We start from the raw sequence: 16,293 nt of genomic DNA, 5'->3' as shown, positions 1-16,293 counted from the left end.
CAGTTATATTTTATAGCATATGGTTATTACATTCCAGGACATATATTTGGACCTGGGTAACCATGCCATGATGTAGATATTATGGATTTTGAAATTAGTTACTTTATACCCCTTTTCTAAGTTCCAATCAGTTAGATGCAACAGGAAAAGTGGAGCATTTACCGGATCACCTAGGCTTTCTTAAATAACTAAACAAACTTATTTAAAACTTATTTTTTTTAGTTTTTATTTTTTGCAGTACGCGGGCCTCTCACTGCTGTGACCTCTCCCGTTGCGGAGCACAGGCTCCGGACGCGCAGGCTCAGCGGCCATGGCTCACGGGCCCAGCCGCTCCGCGGCATGTGGGATCTTCCCGGACTGGGGCACGAACCCATGTCCCCTGCATCGGCAGGCGGACTCTCAACCACTGCGCCACCAGGGAAGCCCCTAAAACTTATTTTTAAAATGATTCAAATAATTCAAGTTTTAAAATGCTGTCACACTCTAACTAAAGACAGTCCCCGGGCTCAATTTATTCTGCAATCAACACACCCCTTGGTTTGACTGTTGTGTGGGGCAGCTGCATTAGCTGCATTTTGCCAAGTAAACAAACTCTGCACCGTGCGATAGTGTTTGTTGTTTGCTAATGTGCTAGTGGTTAGAAACTGCTTAAAAACTCTAATTATACATTTCATATAATGCAGAGGCAGTGTGGGGATGTGCTTCATCACTGAGGATATACACACAAACTGCACTTGTATACTTTGTCTCTGGCACAGTAGTTTTTAAATAAATGCTTTGTAAATGCCTGAAAAATAATATCAAGCCTTAACTGATTATTTACTATGCACTGAACACTGGGTTAAACATACATTTAAAGTTTAAGTATTCCTTAATGCACAAAATAATTCCCTGAAGTGGCTTTATTAGCCCCACTTTACATGTGAGTTGACTGAGGTGCAGAAATGTTAAGTAAGTGACTCACCCAAGGTCATATCAATCTAGCATATGGCAGAAGTGGCTTTTAAACCCAGATTTATCTGATCTCATAATCCATGCTATGATCTGCTGCCTCTTCTTAAAGTGAGTATTTGATGGCAGAGACCTAGCTTTGCTAAGGCCCCCAAGACTGATTTAAGATCTCTGTCAAACAAAGATATGCACAGCTCATTTTATGCCTGTTTCATTAAAAACCATCTTGGCAGAAAGTTGCTAGCTCCTGTACCTAGATGGAAGAAGTGTACATTTGTTACACAAACCCCACTTGCATGCATTCAAAATGATTCAGTCAGGGGGTTAGCAAAGGTTGTTTTAAGCCAAATGACACCTGTAAAGGAAAGTTATGTCGCTGCTCTTCCCTTTTAAATCTAAGCTTCTTACTTACTGGCCTGGTCTGTTGCAAACATCGATGCATCATAAAAAATACGTTGCCTTATAAATCACGTCTCTCCTGTAGGAGATTACAACATTTTTTACAGCCCATCTGAACCTCTTGAAGCTTTGTTTCTTCAGAACCTATTCCAGTTACAAAGAGATGAGATTTTTACTTCAAAGGAAGCACTTATGAAATCTACACTTGCAGAATACAAAACTACCTCTTTAAGGCCTTTTAATGGTTGATACCTCATTGAATTTTGCAGTTTCCTTTAAAAAAATCACAATATACATAGTAAAGTATTCCACCTTTTATGATTATCCCACTACTAATTTCAACGATGTATGCAAACATGTTGGAAAAATAATGCATCAGCCCTTTGATCTCAAGTCTTATCTTTTCTCACTGGAACTTACTGAAAGAGCCATCACAGTTCCTAGAAAACCACAGGTTCTAGTGCACTGAACATGTAGCGCATTAAGAACGTCATTACATGTTTTCTTAGGTCAGTCACCCAAGGCAATAGAAATAAAAGCAAAAATAGACAAATGGGACCAAACTTATAAGCTTTGCACAGCAAAGGAAACCATAAACAAAACAAAAAGACAACCTACAGACTGGGAGAAAATATTTGCAAGTGACGCGACTGACAAAGGCTTAATTTCCAAAATACACGAACAGCTCATACAACTCAACTGAAAAAAACAAACGACCCAGTCAAAAAATGGGCAGAAGACCTAAATAGACATTTCTCCAAAGAAGACATACATTTGGCCAAAAGGCACATGAAAAGATGCTCATCATTGTTAATTATTAGAGAAACGCAAATCGAAACTACAATGAGGTACCACCACACACCGGTTGGAATGGCCACTGTTAAAAAAGTCTACAAATAATAAATGCTAGAGAGAGTGTGGAGAAAAGGGAACCCTCCTACACTGTTGGTGGGAATGTAAATTGGTGCAGTCACTATGGAAAACAGTATGGGGGTTCCTCAAAATACTAAAATAGGGTGGCCATATGATCCAGCAATCCCACTCCTGGGCATATGCCCAGAGAAAACTATAATTCAAAAAGATGCATGCACCCTGATGTTCATAGCAGCACTATTTACAGTAGCCAAGACATGGAAACAACCTAAATGTCCATCAGCTGATGATGTGGTACATATATACAATGGAATATTACTCAGCCATTAAAAAGAATTAAATAATGCCATTTGCAGCAACATGGATGGACCTAGAGATTATCATACTAAGTGAAGTAAATCAGAAAGAGAAAGAGAAACACCACATGATATGTGGAATCTAAAATACAACACAAATGAACATATCTACAGAAACAGACTCACAGACATAGAGAACAGACTTGTGGTTACCAAAGGGGAAAGGTAGGGGGAGGGATGGGTTGGGAGTTTGGGATTAGCAGATGCAAGCTCTTATATATAGGATGGATAAACACGAAGGTCCTACTGTATAGCACAGTGAACTATGTTCAATATCCTGTAAAAATCATATTGGAAAAGAATATGAAAAAAATATATATATATATTTGAATCACTTTGCCGCACACCAGAAATTAACGCGACATTGTAAATCTACTATACTTCAATAAAAAAAAAAAAGAATGTCATTACATACACCCACACAGTTGGGGATTTTAAGCCAAACGGTTGCATTTTTCACTGTGAAAATTTAAAAGGAAGAATAATTATGCTACTCACTCTTTAATAGAATAATCATGTGGCATTAATTAGGTTGTTTTGCTTTCTTTAAAAAGAATGTTCATCAAATACCACATGAAAGACTATGTTTACCTACCAACATAATTACACCTTTCATTTATGTGGCTATTTATCATTTATCACTTCCAAAGTGTTTCACGTTTATTATATAATTGGGTGATATCATTTGGACACTTGAAATTATACCTCAGATACAGTATTGTAACTGTTTTCTGAGCACTAAATTCAAGGTAGATATGCTTTTCTGGCACTGCCTTGACTAAAAAGATAACATAAAATAATACTGCTCTAGTCCCACAGAGATTTCAGGCAAAGAAAGGAGAAGATTAAAAAAATAATAAATAAATAAATAAAAAAGAAAGGAGAAGATGAAAAACAGTATCTCACCCACTGTGAAACCACAGTGAAATTTACAAGAACTTTACAGGAGGGGCTTTTGTTAAAGGGTTTTTCCCAACTGCACCAGACTACAATCTAACAGTCTGTCCTTTTAAGATTAAGTGCTTCACCTTGAGGTTTTTTTATGGCTGCTTCTAACTGTGGTGCCTCACCTTAGTTATAAAATACCACCTCAGAGGGATGAGCTAATGGTGTGTATGAAGGAGCCTCTACTGGGAAACTCCATGAGTGAGAAGCACAATCAGGGAGTATCAGGGTGGTTGCAAAGCATGTGGCAGAGGGGAGAGGACACAGCCTTTGAAGTCAAAATGCTTTTGATTAAAATCCAAGCTATTCTACTTACTACTTGAAGGCCTTGAACAGCTCATGCAACCACTCTGAGCCTTAGTTTTCTTTTTTGAGGTATGCGGGCCTCTCACTGTTGTGGCCTCTCCCGTTGCGGAGCACAGGCTCCGGATGCGCAGGCTCAGCAGCCATGGCTCACGGGCCCAGCTGCTCCGCGGCATGTGGGATCCTCCCAGACTGGGGCACGAACCCACGTCCCCTGCAGCAGCAGGCGGACTCTCAACCACTGCACCACCAGGGAAGCCCTAGTTTTCTTATCTTTACAATGGAGGTGATAGTATCCTTTCTTCATAGGGTTATTGTGAATATCAATTGTAATATTGAATGCAAACATTTAGTGGGGTGCCCAACATATTAAATAATGAGTAGATGCATTACCAATTTATTATTAGACCCATGTCTTTGCCATTGCAATGTTCCAGGCAGAAATCCAAGAGGGTGTGGATCAAGGAATGTATTTTAGTGAAATGAAGAGGAGAACATAGTTTTAGTCAAGACGGTTTCCTGGACTGTGGCTTGCGCATCTAGGTGATGATGATGATATTCAATAAAACCAGAAATAGAAGATGAAGGAGAGAGAGATTACATTACGTAATGCATTTATCTTCTTCACCCACCTTCTAACCAGGTCCCGGGCACGTATATATATGTATGTATATATATATATATTTACCGACACATATACATGTTGAATTCATAAATGACTGAATGAGCAAATCACACATGAGATAGGTCAACCAGCCTAATCCTATACCCATGTTTGAATGGATGTATGATTTAAAAATTTAAAAAACTCGTAGAATATTCTTATCAGAAAAATTTAAATATGTAACCTGGCATGTATTTCCTTTATCATCGGCCACAATAAAAGACTTGCACTGCATTTCACATAAAATGAATTAAAAAGGAAACATACAGGGCTCCCCTGGTGGCGCAGTGGTTGAGAGTCCGCCTGCCGATGCAGGGGACGCGGGTTCGTGCCCTGGTCCGGGAAGATCCCACATGCCGCGGAGCGGCTGGGCCCGTGAGCCATGGCCGCTGGGCCTGTGCGTCCGGAGCCTGTGCTCCACAACGGGAGAGGCCGCAGCAGTGAGAGGCCCGCGTACCACAAAAAAAAAAAAAAAAAAAAAAAAAGAAACATACAGAAGGACATTACTTAGATAGATGAGGAAACTCTTCCTTTTGTAGGTTTAATACGCCAGGGCGTAGGAGGCCTTAATTCTTCTCATTTCCCATTCCTATTTGGATATACACAAGTCTAAGAAGTCACTGGTCTCTGACAGAGAGCTTGTCAACTTCCGTAAGTTGATGGTCTTTCCCTTCAACTCTGCCTGAAGACTCACAAATGACACAGAGGCCTTACTAGGTAGAATTCATCTCCTGGTCAGGGCCAAATCAGTGTGGCAAGGTGGTTAAAAATGTACATGAAACAAAGGGTGCCTTAGGACTTTTGCATGGACAGGTCTTTATTTTCATGTACTTACTAGGTACCTATTTCCAGATGCCCCTAAAGATTCCTAGAGCTATCTCCATTTCCATTTTGGGTTACATTTGACTTCTCTTTTCTTTAAGAGCATTCCGTCTCCCACACCATCGTCAGCAAGCAGATAATCTATCTGCTATTTATATAGCACAGCAGTTTTTCCAGGAACATTGGGCTCTAGGAGGCAAGATGCTATTATAATTGCCTATTTTCATTTGTTATTTCACTGTGAAAGCAGGCTAAAATGTGGGAGTAAGGAGGCCACATTTGGCAGCTGCCTGTCTCAATAAGAAAATGAGCAAAAGAGGCCTTTTCAGTCATAGACCAGGTTCAACAGCATTTTAGGATTACTGATGGGGTGAAGTTTATCATTTTAAAGTGTAAATAAATCATAGGGTTTTTTGAAGTGAAATTTATTGCTTTAAGAATAAGGATCAAGGTCTTTGGGGAATCAATTAGCCTTTGTATTTGAACAGACAGGGTGCTGTACACTTCAACAACCCTCTGTGCTTTGAATCAATCTAACATTTCTTTTTTTTTTTTTTAGGTATGCATTCTTTAACACATATGGAAAAGTACAGTATTTAACCAAACAACACTAATACATAGAAGAGCTGTTTGTTATATGCGCAAATAAGCAGCATACGATTTAATTCCAAATTAGCAAGTGATGATTCTGGAAAACAACAATTTCTTCTCAGTAGGAAAGCCACACAATGCCCTGAATTCTGCTCCCTGCCAACTCACATGTAGTGACGGAAGCAGGATCTACTCACACACTATACATGGCAAGACTGGGCCAAGTAATGTGTTAATGGTGCCTTTTACCAGGAGTGAGACCCTGACAGTCTTTATTAGTAATGGTTACAGATTTCTAGGAACCACTTGAAACAAAAGAGCATCACTCTGTGGCAGCTTAAAACACCTTGGAGCTGAGCAGTCTTAGAGTTGGGCAGACTTAGGTGATTTAAATAAAAATCTATGTCTCACAGGTTTAATATTATTCCTGCTCCTCTGAGTGGTCTAAAACCAACCAACCAAACAAACAGAAAACCCTTGTGATTATCACCTTTTTAACATCCCTTTGTGATCTTTTTTTTCCTTTTCTCTTCTTCCTATTCAGTCAAATGCTCTCCCTTTTTCTCCGCCTCACTTCCCATTTCTCTTTGCTCAGTGAATGGAGTTTCCGGAATGGAAGAGAAGAACTGGATTCCACACAGGGCTTCAACTGCTCCTCTACTGGCCCCAGCCCTGAGAGCAGGGGGGGATTCAGTGTGCCTGACTCCCCTACCCAGGCTGCTGGCTAGATTCTCAGCTTGTGACAGGAATTTTGTCCGAACCAGTGTAGAACCCCTTGGGTTCTGGCACAAGACTTTTCTAGCAGGGAAGGGGCAATTTGTGAAAATGGATATTAGAGGCAGTATGGGAGAAAAGAGGCTCCTTTTTCATCATTGCAGACTTTGAATTAGTGTCTTAGAACTGAAAGAGACCCCAGAGCAATGTTTGTCCAATTTATTGATTAATTCCACAAACATGTCAAGACTCTCCACTAGACAATGGGGATGCAGAAATGTAAATCCTTCAGAATCTCTCTTATCATAGCTAATTGTAATTACAATACAAAGTTGAATTTGTATATGTATACATCTATAGAGTTTGTATATCTATAGTGCCAGTAAGGTTCTAGGGAGCTCAGAAAAAGAACCACTAGTTCTGAGGTTGGGAGAAGGGGGGAATTTTACCAGGTAGTAGATATGCAAAGATTCAGAGAAATGGAAGGACAAAGAGGTATTCAATAAATGAGGGAAGGGTGGAAGTACAGGTATGCAGTCTGTAGAAGTGAAATAAGATGAGAACAATAAAGTGAGTCATGGAAACTAAGATGTCAATGACAATCTTGATATCCATTTTAGTGGAATAGCAGAGGCCAGTTACAGTGAAATAGGAGGGAGCTGATAAAGAGAATAAGTGGACAGAATCACATTGGATGGATTAGCATTGTATTGGAGTACAGTCCCTTTTGTTAATTAACAGGAGAGAGAAGGAGATAAAAATCTGTATCGCCATCTGCAAAATCTGCAGGGAGAGTGGAGAAAGGGGCTAAAGGTGGGGAAAGGAAAAGCTTGTAGAGAAGCAGAAAGTGCAAGACCAAGGAACAACAATAATATTCAACATTACCAGTCATCAAGGGCATGCAATTCCACCCCCAGCAAATTGGCAGAAACTAACCAACCACAGCAAACACACAGAAATCTGTTAATTCCAAGTGTTGGCGTGTGTGGAGCAGTGGGGGCTCCTAGAGCTTTCTACTACATTGGCTCAAGAAGCATTTAGGCACCGTGCAGTAAAGGTGAAGTAGGCAAACTCCTTGACCAATGATTATGCTTCTAGGTATGCACCACGCATGTGCACAGGGAAGACAGAACCTAAGTGGCCATCGACAGGGTATGGATGTTTAAGTGTGGTATATTCAGTGCACCACTATCCAGAAGCGCAAATGGACTAAGTTTACATGTTTCAAAGTGGAAACACATCTGTAGCATAATACTGAGGGAGGAAAAGCAAGCTTTAGAATGATACGTATAAATGGATACATCTATATACATAAAGTTAAAAAATAGAAAGGATACACCACTCAAACTTATTGTATCCTATATTTTATTTTGTAAGATAATTCAGGAGATATGAACACAAGGGAATACCATGCAGCGACAAGAATATACAACCTACAACTACATGCAACTGTTTGGATGAATCTCACAAACATGAGGTTGAGGAAATGAAACCAGATACTGAGAGTACATACTGTATGATTTATTAAAAAAAATAAACAAAAAAAAAAGCAAAGCCGATGTATCCTTGTAGGAATCAGGATAATAGATTTCCCGCGGTGGGAGGTAGGGGCAGCTGGAGACTGTAAAGGGGTATGGAGTAGGTCTTCTTGGGTGCTGGAATGTGTTCTTTCTTGATCTGGGTTCTGGTTATACAGGTGTTTTCTGTTTACAAAGAGTCATTGAACTGTACACTTCCTAAATGTTTACATTTCTGAATGTATGTTATACTGCAGTAAAATGTGTAAAAATGCTCTTAGACAAAGAAAAAAATCTGAGGATGATATGGCAAATTAACATTTACCTACTCTGAGTTGATGGGTTTCCAGGTGTTTTTATGATACTTCCTGTGTCTTGCCGTTTACTTGGATTATTTCATTATGAAATAAGGAAACACAGAAGCCAATTAAATGAAAAATTACAGATAGGAGATGGCACAAGCTGGTAGTGATAGACAACGAGGAATCTGAAGTCAGAGATCACAGCAGATCTGCCGAGGCAGAACCAACACATGAATTCAGTCTCCTCACTTCTTACTCCAGTTCAGTTCTGTCCTCTTGCATGGATGTTGTCACAAGCTTGATATTTTCATTTTTTTATTTTGGAAACAGATTCGGCTTCTGCCTTTAAGTCTTGTGCCATGCCCTTACTCTACATAACTATATCAACAATTAAGAACGTAGCAACCCTCCTAGTAACTGTTGATATTTTAAAACACAGGGTTTGAGGTAGATGAATAACAAGGTTTCCTTCTCTGCTTTTTATACTTTCCCAGAAAAGGGAGGATAGACCACGCCAAGCTTCTATGAGATATTATTTTCTAGGCTGCACCAGGATATAAGATCAAAGCCCCTTGGAAGAAGGTCTGGCCTTCTCCCTCTCTTCGGTCCTCAAAATAAAAGCGTAAATCAAGTTCAACATTATTAATAGGTAATATGTGCTCACTTTCTCTGTCTTTATTAAGAACAGACTGAGTTTCATAGGGGAAATTCAGGGATAGTGTGCTTGATTTTAAATATACCAAGTGTTTGGAAACCGTGTCTTAGATAACGAATCCTTCAAAAAGTGCAGGAGATGTTTCAGGAAAGTTCAACAGCACTAAACTCATTCTGAGTAAATAAAATAGAGACTAAAATTCCCTTTGTATCCATATATGTGTGCAGTTCCTGTGCCACTGCCCTCACGTTAATGTTCAGATGATCCCAAGGTGTTTAATCCATGTCACTTCAGCACATCACACTCGATTGTGGAATTTAAAGAAGACAAAGAACCTTGTTGAAATGTGACAGACTCCTCTGGACTTCAGCTTACTGTGTAAAGATGGATGGGAAAAAGCCTCCTAGATTTAACTCTTATGTATCTTGAATCTAAAGCATGAGAAAAAGGTATGTTTCATGTTAAAGTTGGGCATTTCCATCAAACAGAAGTTGAGCAGCCCAGCACTCCTTAATTCCAAGGTTCAGCATGACTCTCAGAGCCTGTTAATATTTGCTGCCCCCTGTAGTTTGCTCTTGTAAAAATTCTTAAAAAATCAAGAGAGCTATTTCAAACTCCAGTTGCTCTTCTAAATCCTAAGCACTTCTGGAATTTCATTCCCTACCTCTTTTCCGTAAAACTCGACATATCAGAGTGATGAGATGGGGCGAGGCAGGGGAATACTTCTATAGCAGTTGCAATTTCATTTAAGAGAATAAACTGGGGGAAATGATTGCCTTTTAAACATGAAGATTGTATTATATAGAGAAAGCTGCTTAAATAAATATGATTTTCTTTAAAAAGGCAAAGGAAGCATCTGTTTATTAAACTACTTTCTCAATTTCCTATTGCCTTCAGAATTGGTTGTGGGACATGATTGCCTTTTTCTCCAAGCACAAGAGCTTCTAATAACATTAAGCTTAAAATAATATAGTAGAAAAGTACAGACTCATGGTTTGTTCATTTGCTGAAACTAATATAGATGGTAGAAATTTTACCCAAGCTTAAAATAGCACATGGAACATTAGAAATTTAACACTGGCTCATTGATGAATGAAATTTCATTATAAAGGATCACAATCTAATATCTAACTTTAGTAAAAATTTTGGAACTAGTTACCACCATGCACAAATGCTAGGAAACAAAGTAATAAAACTGTTTACTTTTGCAAAAGGTTAATGAAGAGGATTAGGTGATCCTAAAATAGTGTCACCCCATCGTTTGTGTGACTTGAATGATTTTTGGTTTAATTTCACGATTCAATTGGCCTGTGTAGATGTAACTCCCAGACAGATTATGGAAGGGTATGGTTAATTTGTACAGTGCTAGAGCTTCCCTCAGGCAAGCAAACACCTCCTTTAGTGTCTCTAGACTCTATATTATATATTCATATTTTTTCATCAAAAATGGATAAGGAAATTGATAATTCCAATCAAATTGGTAAAACCAAAGGGACAGCTAAAGTTGTTTTGAGATCAAAATAGGTTAGCTCCAATTTTATGTAGTTCACTGAGGCCAATGAAACAATGCCACTTTCTAAAAAGATAAAAACAAATGTTTTAAAAAGCAGAACCTTTAACATATATAAAATCTTATTAAATGCATGATAATAATATTTGCTGATGGTCATTTGAATTATGAATTTAATTTTATTATGAAGCTCTCACAGTATAACCATGCTATTTCATTTTGTTGACGTAGAAACAGAGACCAAAATCCATTAACCAAGAAAGATTTGTTAAAGATTCTCCCTCCTATGGAGAATATACAAGAAGCAGAAGATTTCGACACTCTTCTCAAAGGTGCATGATGATTAACAGGTAAATGAGTGAAAAAAGTAAGCATTTGAGAAGTTTAGAAAAGAAAGATAATATTTTCTTAGAATGGTCATGAAGGTATCGTCTGAGCTGGGCTAGGATTTAAATAGGAAGAAAACATGCTGACGGAAGGGATCAGAAAACTTCTGGGGTTTGAAACATGAAGAAAAGCTCTGAGGGAGCTGCCATACACCAAGCGTCTGCTTGAAAAGAAGACACAGAAGAAATACAAATGATTTTGGACCTGGACTTAGAGATTTCAGATATCACCAAAGGGGTCCTAGATCATAAGCTACTCAGTACTAGTAAAACAACACTGAAAGGAAATTGTTTAGTGTGACACACCTCAGGGTGGACCCAGAACTCAACATCTAGCTGAACAATGCTTTCATGGGTCCCTGATGAAAGGGCCTGACAGAGAAGGAAAGAGCCTCCTCTGAGAATCTGGGAGAGAGTTTGGCAACCTGAGAGGGTGAGCACGCACACTGCTGGAGAAAATGCTGAGTTGGATGACTGGATGTTTGATTCTATCCCTGCCACTTTTTTACTGTGGAAATTAAAGCTTGGGCCCACACCTAGCTACTCCTCAAATCCTCATTTCCCATGTGGGGATTACTAACACCCCTTCTGTTTATATCATGCAACCCTGAAAAGCAAATGAGGTAATGCAGGTAAAAGTACTTTGTGAGCTGTAAAGTGCTATATAAACTAAGGGCTGATTGATTTCCAGCTTGCAGTCAACATCCATGACAACTTTGTCTCTGATTCATTGGCTGAATCATAGACATCAAAAGTCCTCTTCCACTCTTCTCCATTAACCCTCATCCATTTCTCACTTCCCTGCACTAGATCCACTCTTATCAGGAAGGTCTCCTTATCCATCATCAAGGCTAGTTCTCATGCCTTCCACTCTCATGCATGATTTATACTGCATTATTCATTTTAACTCATGTTTTCTGTTATATAAGGATGTGTTACCTCTCAGTTGCACTATAAACTCCTGAAGGAAAGGGAGCTTGTTTTTTGTTATTTTTAAAATGACACTGGAACTTCCCTATACTTGGAAACCAAGACTTGGGGATAGAGGGGAGTTGAAGGACACTGAGGGTTCAGGCAGATGAAAATCTGACCCCATCACAGTTAGCCTAGCGGTTCTAGCTCTTTTGTTGACATTTAAAAAATGATGATTATGATCCAGATCTCCATTATACATGGATTGAGTTAAATAATTACCCAGTTGAAAATAATAAACAGAATTAATAAACATGTTGCTTTACATCGTACACATACAAAATGGCATTCAAAAAACTAAATAAAAGAAAAACAGGTTGGGTGTGATTTATATTTTTTGCATCAAATACTTTAAACTAATTGAATATCTAATCCACAAGACTTGGGTAAGGATAAGATCTGAGTGCATTATTTTTCCAATTCTCAGAGACAACCACCTTAAATTTTTTCCCCACCGATGACATACATTGTTCAATTACTGCTAACCCTGACATGATGATAGAGAATGCAAAAAATAATGCATGTCAGATAAACATGTTATCTGTGAAAGGTCATATTCAGTAGGGGGAATAAGTGCTGGATTTTACTATTTAACAAGATGCATTTGTTTTATATATAAGAATGCTACTTTTCACATTTACATCAACTCACTGAAAAAAGAAAAATATAACTAAGAAGGAAAATTGGCAATAATGTAATACAGTGTGTAACTGCACTTTGCGAAAATTTATTGTTTTGAATGATCTGTGTCAGTGATCCACCTACCAAATGTCTCCCTACATAAACTCTTGTGTCAAACCATTTTTTTTTTCTCTCTTTAAAGTTACTGCCTTCCAGTGCAGAGCTAATGGAGAACTAGGTAAGATGAAAAAAATTGTTCATCTGCTAAGTGTGGCTTATAAAGTCATCTGGCATACACTTTGAAGAGGTCTAATCCAGAAGCACCATAATTATCATTCTAAACCTGGGTCCCTTGAGTGGTGTTTCTCTTTTAACTTACAACACTTTAAAGCTAAAGGTAACAGGCCCTCTTGAAAGAAAGTGAGTTGAACGTTACAGACCCTGTGTTTCTGTAATTTAAAAATGGACTGTGCTCTCAGACTTTAATTCAAGCAGTGACATAATTCAAAGTAACAGGGTTTAGGTTTCTGCAGTTCTGTTGTTGTTCAAATAAAGATTAGTGCATCTTCCATCTCTAAGCGTGGAGAGACAGCAACTGCAGCTGATACTTGGATGGTGGCATTAAGGTCTCGAAGCAGAAATTTGCTAGAAAAGTGCTTACAAAACAGATTGTTTCCATTTTTGCTCTCCCCATCCTGCAAGTGGCGGTCGTTTCGTGGCCAGAAGCAGTTGTGGGAAGGTTGTTGAGGGTGGTTTAAAGGAAACAGCCTGTGTTTAGACTGGAGTAGATGCTTGGAACCCACAAAAGTGAGCATTTCTTCTTTCACTAGCATTTGCGATATGTCACCATGGGGATTGCTAAATCTCACCCAGATGCTAGTGTGTGCATGTTTTAGGTGTCCTTGTGGGTGAGGGCTTGGCAGTCAGCATGGTGCCCCAGACAGTAAAGTGGGAGAAGTTCATCCTGTTAAAATTTAGACACTTAAAGAGCAATAAGTGCCTGTTAAAACTTTTAGGATGGGAACAAACAAAGGATTTGGAAACATGAACCTTTGTGAAAACAAATCCAAATTATTTCAAACATGCTTGGACACATCTTTCTCTTTGAGTATATTTTTATTACTTTTTGCAATGTTTTACTAAGATCTTTGGTGAATGAGGATGTATATCAAAACATTACTAAGCATGGTAATGGACTATTCTACTCAGCAATTTTTGGCTATCTCTAATGTAGTGAGTGGACTTATGTGACAATACTATATAAGTAATTTATTAATATTACTTGAGTAAAATAATTAGGTTCAAGGGAATTATTATATGGAGAAAAACATTATTAGGAGGTGATAAACCTTCTAATGACCTTAACTCATCAAAAATGTATTCTTAAAGATGGCAACAGGTTGTCGTACCGTTAAAAGGTGCACAAGAATAGAAATGTTGACTTTGCAGGAATATGGCAGCAAAGGAACATTTTGGATTGTGCTTAGAATTTTCAAGATTCCTGATTGCCCATCTGAAAATAGTGTAATAATAATTTAAAAAGCATAATAATAAACCTAAGAAAGAACGCACACAAATTTCATGTCGCAAACTTGAGTAGTCCAAAGGATTTTGAGTTATACTGCCATTAACTTTAGACTTATCAGCCTTCAGGTCAGGTCACTATTTAGCCAGAGTTTAACCCTAGATGGTGGTGCTCCACCAATTTCCAGTCGTAATTATACTGACATATTTGAATAGGTTGTGGTGGTGATGATACTGTGGTCACAGCAGCATAATATGAGTGCCTTTCAGTAGAGCCTTCAAAATGCCAAGAAAAGATAAGTATGTTTGTAGGTAAGAACCCAAACTAGCACTGAATGCAAATTAAAAATGGGGGAACATAGTTCCGAAGACTTTATCATTAACTAGGGTTGCAGTTGTAAAACAAATGCTCAGTTTAACATAAGATTTCAGCAATGCTTTTTAGTAGCCATATTGATTTAACTCCTATTTTTTGACAAGGAAAGCTGACACTAGCAGCTTTATACAGTTCATTCCAATTCTGATATTTTTTAATAAAATAAACATAGCCTGCTGACATAAGCACAGGTAAGTGACAATTAATAGTGTTAATATCAGCAGGCATTGTCAGATTGGAAAAAAAGGATACAGGAAAAAAAGAAGGAAGAAGACATCAGGAGGCATGCAACAAGCAAATTAAAATAAATTCTGAGACGGGGCAAAGACCAAGAGGAACAGGAAGAGAAGAAGCCTAAGAGCAGTATTCAGGGACCCTGATGGCTTCGTTGCAACTCAGTAGTTCTGCACATGTCCCAGTGAGGAAGCAATGTACACAGTGACACAAAGCCAACATTTGTACTTTCTGAATCCATCTGATTGTCTCTGGGAAATAAGAACTTGAGCTCAGATAGCCACCTAAACTGGCTGGGACAAGCTTCAGAAAAGAGAGAAATAAGCAGATGGCAAAATTCCCTTTCCTCAGTGATGATAGCTGAAAGGACATTATTCATCAATAATAATAATAATGGTAAAAACAATACATTTGTAGAGCACTGTTAATATGCACATTTGTTTTACATCTATTGCTTCACAGAAAGAGCATGAGATAAGTAGGGCAATGATTTTTATCTTCATTTTACAGATGAAAAAAAACACAAAATGCTTTGAGAAATTTAAGTAACTTGTTCATGCTCCCAGCAGTAAAATAGTGGTGGAGTTGAGGCTAGAGCTTAGCTCCCCTGATTTCTAGCCCTTAGCTTTTCCCCTAAGTTCTCTGACTACCCCTAATCAACAGGCCAAACTAGCATAACTTAAATCACAAAATAAATTACTTGGAACTACTTTGGAACTGCATCCTTTTATTCACTGTTTCAGATCAGCATATTCTCATTCTAGATCTCTTTGTTCTCCTTAATCTGACTTTATAGTTCTCTTTTGTTATCTACCAAAACTAGTCATACTGCTGATTTTCCTATGTGTAAAAGATTAGGAAATTCTGCCTTGAAATTATAATTGGATGCCTAGGCACAAGTACTGGTTCTATGGTTTCATATCAATAATTCTGAGTAAATTCATGAAATTCTCTGGATCTCAATTTTCTCACTCGATAAATGAGGGATTCAGATTTAACGCTTCTCCACATAATTACACACACGCATACACGCCATTCAGTAGTTAATTATTACATTATTACATACTACACATATGGTTATTCATATATTTATTAATCCTAATATCATTTAGCCTTCCACCTGAGTTTCCATGCATGTGTGTGTTTGTGGCATTGTCATGTGTTAGACTCCCTTGCTATTCAAAGCGTGGTTGGTGGACCAGCACTATCACCGTGTCCTGGGAGACTGTTAGAAATTCAGAGTCTCATGTTCCAGCCCAGACCTATTAAGCCATAATTTGCATTTTTAACAAGATGGTTGGTGATTTGCACATACTTTAAAGTTTGAGAAATATTGCCATAGATCATAAATTTCTAGGAAGAAGGAGGAACAAGACTTTGTAAATCTGTCTTTATAAAACATAGTACACTGTGATTTAGAAACTCATTTGAAGGCAAATATCATTTCGATCTCTAATAAGATTTTTCAGAAGGTAATATGAAGAATGAATGAAGAAGTTAGATATTTCATTTTTTTTTTTTTTTTTTTTTTTACTGAAGACTTTACAAGTTTTTAAGGAAGTAATGGAAAACATAAGA

General features: G+C 38.1%; 1 protein-coding gene across 3 annotated transcripts in view; it reads right to left on the bottom strand.

The window, feature by feature from the left end:
* Positions 1-16,293, bottom strand: part of PTPRD (protein tyrosine phosphatase receptor type D) — a 2,145,247-nt gene that overhangs the window by 558,591 nt on the left and 1,570,363 nt on the right. The gene's annotated exons all lie outside the window — the stretch shown is intronic.

The sequence above is a fragment of the Mesoplodon mirus genome (assembly GCF_964341445.2).
Source record: "Mesoplodon mirus genome assembly, chromosome: 1".
Lineage (NCBI taxonomy): Eukaryota > Metazoa > Chordata > Mammalia > Artiodactyla > Ziphiidae > Mesoplodon > Mesoplodon mirus.
This window is presented reverse-complemented; position numbering and strand designations above follow the sequence as displayed.